Genomic DNA, 10,694 nt, shown 5'->3' on the forward strand with positions numbered 1-10,694 from the left:
GAAGAAGGAGGGGGAGGAGATGCTCCAGGCGCTGGAGCAGAGATTCCCCTGCAGCCTGTGGGGAAGACCATGGTGAGGCAGGCTGTCCCCCTGCAGTCCATGGAGGTCCACGGTGGAGCAGATATCCACCTGCAGCCCGTGGAGGACCCCACGCCGGAGCAGGTAGATTCCCGAAGGAGGCTGTGACCCCGTGGGAACCCCGCGCTGGAGCAGGCTCCTGGCAGGACCTGCGGATCTGTGGAGAGAGGAGCCCACGGAGCAGGTTTTCTGGCAGGACTTGTGACCCCGTGGGGGGCCCACGCTGGAGCAGTCTGTGCCTGAAGGACTGCACACTGTGGAAAGGACCCATGCTGGAGCAGTTCGTGAAGAACTGCAGCCTGTGGGAAGGACCCACGTTGGAGAAGTTCGTGGAGGACTGTCTCCCGTGGGAGGGACCCCACGCTGGAGCAGGGGAAGAGTGTGATGAGTCCTCCCCCTGAGGAGGATGAAGCGGCAGAAAATAACATGTGATGAACTGACCGTAAACCCCATCCCCGTCCCCCTGTGCCACTGGGGGGTTGGTAGAGAATCTGGGAGTGAAGTTGTGCCTGGGAAGAAGGGAGGGGTGGAGGGAAGGTGTTCTGAGATTTGGTTTTATTTCTCATTACCCTACTCTGGTTGATTTGTAATAAATCAAGTTAATTTTCCCCAAACTGAGTCTGTTTTGCCCATGACGGTAATTGGTGAGTGATCTCTCCTGTCCTTATCTCGACCCACAAGCTCTTTGTTATATTTTCTCTCCCCTGTCCAGCTGAGGAGGGGGAGTGATAGAATGACTCTGGTGGGCACCTGGCGTCCAGCCAAGGTTAACCCATCACAGATCTGTTTCATTTCTTTCATTTTTTCTTTTATTATATTTCTATTGTGAATTCCATCCAATCTACTATTATACACATCTGATCAGAGGGAGTGTAATAAGTTTCACACACATAAATGCTATTTGAATCTGAAGTCACCGGAATGTTGTCTGAGCAATTCATAACATTTTTATTGTTTAAAGAAAACTCCCTTGTCTTAGAAGCATAATATAGATCATATCAGAATAAATAGAGATGGAGGATTTAAAAGCTAGCATATTTATGAAGTTATTATGTATGCTAACAATTCTAGCATGCTACTGTAGGATGTTACCATTGTCAGACTATCTAGATCTTGAATATATAAATCTCTTTAGCTATTGAAAAATCATCATAAAAGGAACAAGCAAGTCTCTAGTGGTGTACACGTGGTAGATGAGTTTCATTTGATATTAGAATTCTGGTCAACTTTGGAGATGGAGGAACAGGTTATTTATCTTACAATATTTCAAGACTGGTGAATTAGAACATCTTATGGGCTTGTTTTTACATTCCTAAAATAGTCATTGTAATTTCAGATACTCTGTATTCTGCTTTTTAATAGCCTGTAATAAAGCATAAGACAAGATTTTTTTGTAGGGTAAAAAAATACAGAATGGGTTATGGAAGTCTGTGTGTGTCCCATTGTTAGAATCTGTCGTGTGGAACTTCAGTAACAGATTTATTTTGTTAATGCCATGAGGTAAATAGTGGAAGATAAACAGAAAGGATAGCTTTGACATTTCTCCTTTCTGATTCCTCCTTCTTACCTTGTCTGTCATGTAGGAAATACATAATGTGTTTCATTTTTACTAAGATTCAGTATTTGTGATACTATTCATGTATCAGTAATTCTTTATCCATAAAAATACTGCGGGGATTTAAAACTCGCAGTGGGACTGGTAAACATTCTTCTTGTCTTTACAGCAGCCAAAGTAACCAAAAGTTAGTTTGTGCCAGGAAATCATTGCTTTAGGTTACATTCTTTGTGTACTAAATAATTTATTATAATATTTCAATAACATGATAATTTGAATGCTTACATATATTTGTTGCCGAAATCCGGAATAAAACTCCTTAAGAGCAATGAGAAGTTAAGAAGCCGGCACTCCTTTATTGCAGCGCTGGGCACACGGGGGATCGCTCCACCTATCGTGTGCCCAGCGCTGCAATAAAGGAGTGCCTGCTTCTTAACTTCTCATTGCTGTTAAGGAGTTTTATTCTGGATTTCGGCAACAGTTTTGGCGACCCAGATGGGACCTTGTGAGTGAGACTGGACAAGATCGAGTGGTGATCGAACTCCAGCCGGCACCGAGGGATTCTCGGGGAGGAACCATCACTCTCGACTCACAAAGCTCCTCGCAACGTTCCCTGGAGAAAGGGTAAGGCACTTCTTCTTTGGAATCTGTTTGGATAGCCTGCCCGTAAGGCGTGGCGAAAGCTTCGCAGGGTTGGGGCTCAGAGGGTACCCGTCTGTGTAGAAGCCTAGGCGTCTGCCCATAAGTCATAAGTGAAAGCTATTGCTGGGTTGGACATCTGTGTATCTGGGACAATTGTCATTTGCATTTATTTGGTATTTGATATTTGGTATTTGATATTTGGTATTTGATATTTGGTTATTAATATTTGGAACTTTGATAATTGATATCTGGTGTATTTGGTAATTGATATATAAGCATAATGGCATTAGCCAAATTATTTAAGAGTAAGAGTATGGGAAATATAACCACTGATGAAAAGATACCGAAAACATCACCATTGGGATGTTTATTGGCACATTGGAGTGAATTACATGATGATTTACGTAAAAGTCAAATGATTGAATGTTATAATCATTGGTGGCCTTTGTATGTTTTGGAAGATCAGGAAAAGTGGCCAACAAATGGAACTTTAAGTTATAATACTATATTACAGTTAATGTTATTTTGTAGGACAGAGGGTAAATGGAGTGAAGTGCCATATGTGGATCTGTTCTTTTATTTGAGGCAGAGAATGGATTGGCAAAAAGAATGCAAGTTAATTAGTCGAGACAATTTGGTGATGACATTAACTTCAGAAAATAAGAAAGCTGAGTTGTTGTTCGGCTTGTGATATTGGAAGGAGGTGCATTAGATGTACAGTACCAAAAGAAGATGAAATGGAACTAGAATTAGAAATAGCCCCACCAAGGGAGGAGCAGGATCTCTCTCCCTCACATTCATGGGAAAGGAGTATTGAGTCAGGGAGAATAATTTATTGGATAGTACTGAAAAACAGATGGTATTAAAAACTGGAAAAGCACAAGCAGAGACAGCACTTATGAATGAAATGCTCTCTGGAACTTTGGAACAGAGTTTTCCTTCGGGAGATCCCCAGTGGGATCCAAATGACCCTGTATACAGGAGAAGGTTAACTCGATATCAAAAATGGGTATTGTATGGAGTAAAGCATGCAATGCCGAAAGCTTTGAATTGGTCTAAATTATATGAGATAAAGCAAGATAAAAATGAATCTCCCTCTGTGTTTTTGGAAAAATTGAAGGAAACTGCTAGAAAATATACTGATTTGAAATTGGAAACAGAGGCAGAACAACAACAATTGACTTTGATTTTTATGGGGCAGTCAGCAAAAATGATGACTTTAAATGAATGAAGGGGACCGGAGGGGAACCCAGCTGAACCTCTGGTTACAATTAAGCTGGGAAATGATAAAGTTGAATTTTTAGTTGATACGGGAGCAGTATATTCTGTTTTGAATACTTATAAAGGAAAATTGGGAAATAAAACAGCGAACATAATTGGAGCGACTGGGAAACAGGAGAATAGACCATTCTTTCAACCCCTTGATTTAAAATTTGGAAATAAAGCAATTACACATGAATTTTTGTATGCGCCAGAATGTCCGATACCCTTGTTGGGTCGAGATTTGTTATCCAAATTAAATGCACAGATAGCTTTTGAGGGAGGAGAAATTCTTTTAAAAATACCAGAATCAAAGACAGGAGAAATATTGATGATACAGGAGAAGGTTAAGATTCAGAAGATGCCACAAGAAGTTGATGATGCTGTGATCCCTACGGTTTGGAACACAGAGATACCTGGAAAATCTAAGATGGCACAACCTGTAAAAGTAGAACTGAAAGAAAATGTGAAGCTAGTGAGATTAAAGCAGTATCCAGTTAAACCTGAGGCTACATTGAGAATCAAGAAATTAATTGATAAATTTTTGGAATATGGAATCTTAGAGGAGTGTGAATCTGAATATAATATTCCAATTTTACCAGTGAAAAAGCCATCAGGAAAATATAGATTAGTACAGGATCTGAGGGCAATAAATCAGATAGTGAAAGACATACATCCTGTAGTGGCCAATCCATATACACTTTTAACAGCTCTAGGGGAGAATCACCAGTGGTTTACAGTGCTTGATTTAAAAGATGCTTTCTTTTGTATACCCCTGGAAGAAGGAAGTCGAAAATTATTTGCTTTCGAGTGGGAAAATCCAAAAACAGGACGAAAAACACAATTGACATGGACAAGATTGCCGCAAGGATTCAAGAACAGTCCAACAATTTTTGGGAGCCAATTAGCAAAAGAACTTGAGATGTGTAAACGAGATGGTCCCAAACCTGGACATTTGCTCCTACAGTATGTAGACGACATATTGATAACAACAGAGGAGAGACCAGCGTGTATAAAGGTAACAATTGATCTTTTAAACTTTTTGGGGCTAAGCGGATACAAAGTCTCTAGAACTAAGACCCAGATAGCAAAACAGACTGTGATATATCTGGGTTTTGAAATCTCACAAGGGCAAAGACAGTTGGGAACAGACCGCAAAGAAGCAATTTGCAGCATCCCGGAGCCGAGAAATACCCACGAATTGAGAACCTTTTTGGGAATGACTGGGTGGTGTCGGCTATGGATAATGAACTATGGTCTGTTGGCTAAACCATTATATGAAGCTCTTAAAGGTCCACCATTTGAACGGGGTCCAGATCAGCAGAGAGCTTTCAAGAATCTAAAACAGGCCCTGATGACAGCACCAACCCTGGGACTTCCGGATCTGACTAAAGACTTCCAGTTATTTGTACATGAGAAACAACACCTTGCACTGGGAGTGCTGACTCAGAAGATGGGAAGTTGGAAGCGACCGGTTGGATATTTTTCCAAACAATTGGACTTTGTAAGTAAGGGCTGGCCTGCTTGTTTGAGAGCAGTAGCAGCCACTGTGATGATAATACAGGAGGCCCGAAAATTGACTTTGGGAAGGATGATGGTGGTATATGTACCACATATGGTGATATCAGTGTTAGAGCAAAAGGGGGGCCATTGGCTCTCCCCAAGCAAAATGATGAAATATCAGGTAATTTTAATGGAGCAAGATGATGTACTTTTGAAAACCACTAATTTAACTAATCCTGCAGTCTTTTTGAATTCTATACAGGAAGAAGGACAACTGGAACATGATTGCCTGACTACCATTGAGTATGTATATTCCAGTCGAGAGGATCTGAAGGATGTACCTATGGACAATCCGGACTGGGAATTGTACACAGATGGTAGCAGTTTCGTTGAAAATGGAATCCGCTATGCAGGATATGCGGTAACAACTGAAAAATCAGTTATAGAAGCCAATGCTTTGCCAAGCACAACTTCAGCTCAGAAGGCGGAACTAGTGGTTTTGACAAAGGCTCTAGAATCGAGTGAAGAAAAGAAAGTGAATATCTGGACTGATTCGAAATATGCATTTGGTGTGGTCCATGTCCATGGGATTTTATGGAAAGAAAGAGGATTATTATCCTCTCAGGGGTCCAACATTAAATATAAAGAGGAGATTTTACATTTACTACAAGCAGTTCGGAAACCAACTGCAGTAGCAATCATGCACTGTAAAACACATCAATCAGGGAATACAAAAGAGATTGTAGGGAACAGACTAGCAGATAAATCAGCTAGAGAAGCAGCCAAAAGGAATACCCTACAAATGGCATTAATTCCTACAAAAACTATTGCATTACCAAAGGAAAAACCTAAATATTCAGAGGAGGATGAGAAATTGGGGAGACTATTAAATGTAAGGAAAAATTTGGAAGGATGGTAGGTGACATCAAAAGGACAAGTAGTAATTCCACCATTTGTAATGAGGGAAATAGTACAAACAAAACATAAGGAATGTCATTGGGGAGCAGAAGCATTAGTAACTCTTTTAAAAAGGCAAGTAATATCAGTAAAAATGCTAGAAATAGCTAAAATGACAACTGCGAAATGTGAGATATGTTTAAAGAATAATCCAGTTGTAAAAAGGAAAGTTCAAATGGGAATGTTGAAATCAGGAATGGAACCAGGGGATTATTGGCAAATAGATTTTTCGGAGTTACCTCGACAGAATGGGTATCGATACATTCTAGTGGGGGTTGATACTTTTACAGGATGGCCGGAAGCCTTTCCCAGTCGAACTAATCAGGCAAAGGAAGCCACTAAATGGTTATTACAAGAGATTATCCCGAGATTTGGGGTACCTATTGGAATCTCGTCTGACAGAGGTTCCCATTTTGTTGCAGAAGTGGTCCAGGGTGTTAGTAGAATTTTAGGAATTACGTGGGACTTGCACACACCTTGGAGACCACAATCTAGTGGGAAGGTGGAAAGAATGAATCAAACATTGAAAAGACAAATTAGTAAAATATGTCAGGAAACTAATTTGAAGTGGCCTCAGGCCCTCCCACTGGCCCTTTTACGAATTCGGGTTCAGCCAAAGAGTGGGACATTAATCAGTCCCTATGAACTATTATATGGTAAACCTTATGAATCTCTTGAACCAAATCTGAGCATACATTTAAAAGGAAAACAAGATGTATATAACTATCTGCTTTCTTTAGGAAAAACTTTAACTGCACTTCAGAGTGTGGTTGTTTGGAACAGACCTCTGTCTTTGGAAAATCCAGTACATGATTTCCAACCAGGTGATTATGTCTATGTGAAGACATGGACTTTTGAACCTCTTCAGGAACGCTGGAAAGGACCCTTTCAAGTATTGTTGACTACTTTCACCGCTGTCAAGATTGCTGAATCGGATGCATGGATCCACTATACTCGGGTGAAGAAAGCTCCATCATCTTGGAAAGTTATATATAGAGACCCTAGAACCTTAAAACTGACTTTGAAGCATGCCTAATCTTCCATATAATTTTGAAATCTGGGGGAAATGCATTTTGATTTGGAAAATAATATTGGTGGGGGTCTGGTCTGAGATTGTGGCTGAACAACAAGTAAGAGTGAACTATGGAGGTATTCTGGGATTGGGATGTAACTTTACTCAGATTCCAGAATTTGATCCTGACAAATTAGAAATTAGGTGGATGAGAGATAAAGGAAAAGGCAAGTATCTAGCAAGACAAATTGAACTGAAGAAAAAGGCAAGAAATAAGAGACAAGCTAAACAATTAATTTACCTCCCAAAGAAAACTCAGGAAGAAAATTTGATGGTAGGATTGATTAAGGGATTTGCTAATTTCCAGAATGTGACACAAATTACTGCCTGTTTACCAATACCAAGGGCAGTTGGTGAATCTGTTCCATGGGGAATTTTGACAATGAATTTGACTAATTTAGAACATAGAAATGTGACTAGCCACTGTGAACAAAGACCAGTAGTTGGATGGCAAGAACAAGTGACAATTATCAAGAAGCAATGGAAGTCTCCAGGGAGCAGGGCAGATTGTGAAAAATTATTAAATTCTGTTTTTATTAAAGTTGGGAGATTTCATAATGTAGGATATTGTACTTATGATGAACGAGTTAAGAAAAATACAACTCGAATGATCATGGAATAGAAATGTGACAAGGCTAATCAGACAATGTTAGAAAGGACAATTAGTTGAGACTCAGTGTGGTCTATGACTATACTGTCTCAATTCCAATATATGGCTAAAGCTCCCTGGTGTTTTACTTAGGATGGAACCATTTTTACAACTTGGCCATCGGTAAATGATAAAGGGAGTACATTACGAGAAAAGGAAAATTCAGTACCGTGGTGGAAATGTGAGAAAATATACAATTACAGTACTAAAGACATGGCAATCCAAAGAATTCCACCTTTAGCAGCAGCCGTGAAGTATGGCTGCTTGTGTAGAGGACTTAAAAATGATCTTCAATTGACTGAAACCTTTAAACCTAAAAGAGGAACAATATTTAGTTGCAGAAAAACTACTATTCAGAGTCCAGGACACTTAGTTTGGGCAATGAGTGATGGAACCTGGACAACCCACCTGCCTCTTGATGGGAAGGTAAAACAAATCACTTTGGGAATGCCAACATTATGCCCAATTTGGAAAAAGTCTCCTTTTAAAGGATCATTAGAAAATTTGAAATTGAAACGGGCAAAAAGGTCAGAAATAGATGATGAATGGAATGAACCCTCCACTGGATTTAGAATTAGTTGAGCCCTAGAATCTCTACTAACCCCTTTGGCAATATATAGGAATCGAGACTGGCTGTACCAACTAACAGGACAAGTAGAGAAACTGACCAATGTGACCAGAAAAGGATTTAGAGATCTAAATATACAATTACAGGCCACTTCCAAAATGACTCTGCAAAATAGAATGGCTTTAGATATGCTTTTACTCAAAGAACACGGAGTGTGTGGATATTTAAAAGACAGAATAGACCATTGTTGTATACACATTCCGAATGTAACTCAGGATGTAGAACATGATTTGGAATTATTGGGAAAAATTGAGAAAGACACTCAAGAGTTGCAACAAGATATGCAGAAGAGTTGGATAGACAAGATCTTTAAGGGATTAGGTTAGAATCTGAGTTCTTGGATCAAATCATTGATTAGTACAATATTAACCTTGTTGATAATTTTTGTAATGATCATTTTGATTTATTACTTTTTGAAAAGGCAAATTACTCGTAAAACTTCTTTTAATCGCATGATCATCCAAGCTGTTGCAAGACAGCAAGATGGACAAACAATCTCAGAGTTTCCTCCACCATGTAGTAAGTGATTAGTAAAATGATAGTGAAAGTATTGAAATGATTTTCAAAACTTTCAAAGGGGGGAATGTTGAAAATATTTTGATAAAGAAATTAAAATCCAATTATATAAGAGTTTGGTTTGATTAAGAAGTAGAAAATTGTGAAGCATAATGTATAGCAGTGTTAAGTTTGAAATGTAGTCATAGAAACTTTAGGAACTGTGTTATGTGTGACTATAGGAACCTTAGTATTGGTAAGTTTGAAATAAGCTAACCATAGAAACCTCACCAGGAAGTTACTGGTCTTTCTATGTTTTGTTTCAAGAAACTAAGGAAACCGTCATGGACACCAGTTTGCTGCTTGGAAACCCCCTTATCGAGGATTCCAATCAGTAGAGTTAAGTGAAATTGACCAATGATTGTTTTAACATAAGAATATTAATAAGGTGGTATGATTAAAAGACCAATCATTGAAAAGGAATTAACATTTTGCTTGGAAATCTAGTGAATATGTATAACAGGTGTGTATTTAACTGTATTGTTAGACAAGACAGGTGCACACGATAGGTGGAGCGATCCCCCGTGTGCCCAGCGCTGCAATAAAGGAGTGCCTGCTTCTTAACTTCTCATTGCTGTTAAGGAGTTTTATTCCGGATTTCGGCAACATATTAAATCAAGCAAAATATTAAAAATTCTGATTCATTTATCTTGAACAAATGCTGATTGTACGTTTTTATTAAGCCAACCTTAAAAAAAGTTTTGAATGCAAGAGAAATTGCTCTAGAAACCAATTTAGTTGCAAAATCTGAAGTAAAATAATGAAGCTTATCTAATTTCTTCAGCTGAATTAACTAATCTTACAGGAATGGAATGTTATTAAATGATGCCTAACACATTAAAAGAAGTAAAAGAAATTTGTGGTTTTCCCAAACTGTGTCATGTAAAACAATGGCCTACTGCTTTAAAAATAAAGCAAATAAACCTTACAGGTCCATATGTATACAACACTAGTTGATTTGTGTTATAGGGACATAGACTAGAGGACAACAATGTAAATATATGCACATTTACTTATTTCCTGTATTTGCTTAATATACCACCAGCAGAAATATCTCTGTAGTTTTTTCATTTCCTTTTTGAAAGCAGCCTTTCAAGTACTGTCTGTACATCCCATGTTCCAATTCACCATTTCTTCATCTCTGATACTTTACAGGGAATTTATCTCCACTTGTAGTTGAAGAAATTATTTTAAAACTCTGTTAGTTGTATTATACCATTTGTGAAGACTTTTCAGAATATTTTGAAAGAATGTACCTTTAACAGTCTACTTGCTAATCACTTCACTGAAGAGATTTCTGATAAGCAGAGAGTAACAAATGAGCAACTTTTTAAGAGCTGTGGAACAGAAATAGACATAGTTCTTGGCCATGTGGTTTCCTCTTTGATCTTCATGATTGTCCTGGTTTCAGCTGGGGTAAAGTTAATTTTCTTTCTAGTAGCTGGTAGAGTGTTATGATTAGTATGATGTTGATAACACACTGATGTTTTCAGTTGTTGCTAAGTAGTGTTTAGACTAAATCAAGGATTTTTCATCTTCTGATGCCCAGCCAGTAAGAAGGCTGGAGGGGCACAAGAAGTTGGGAGGGGACACAGCCAGGACAGCTGATGTAGACTGGCCAAAGGGGTATTCCATAGCATGTGACGTCATGTCCAGTATATAAACTGGGGGGAGCTGGCCTGGGGGGGATTGCTACTCGGGAACTAACTGGACATCAGTCGGCGAGTGTTGAGCAATTACATTGTACATCACTTGTTTTGTATATTCCAATTCTTTTATTATTATTACTGTCTAT

The sequence above is a fragment of the Harpia harpyja genome, chromosome 8, assembly GCF_026419915.1.
Source record: "Harpia harpyja isolate bHarHar1 chromosome 8, bHarHar1 primary haplotype, whole genome shotgun sequence".
Lineage (NCBI taxonomy): Eukaryota > Metazoa > Chordata > Aves > Accipitriformes > Accipitridae > Harpia > Harpia harpyja.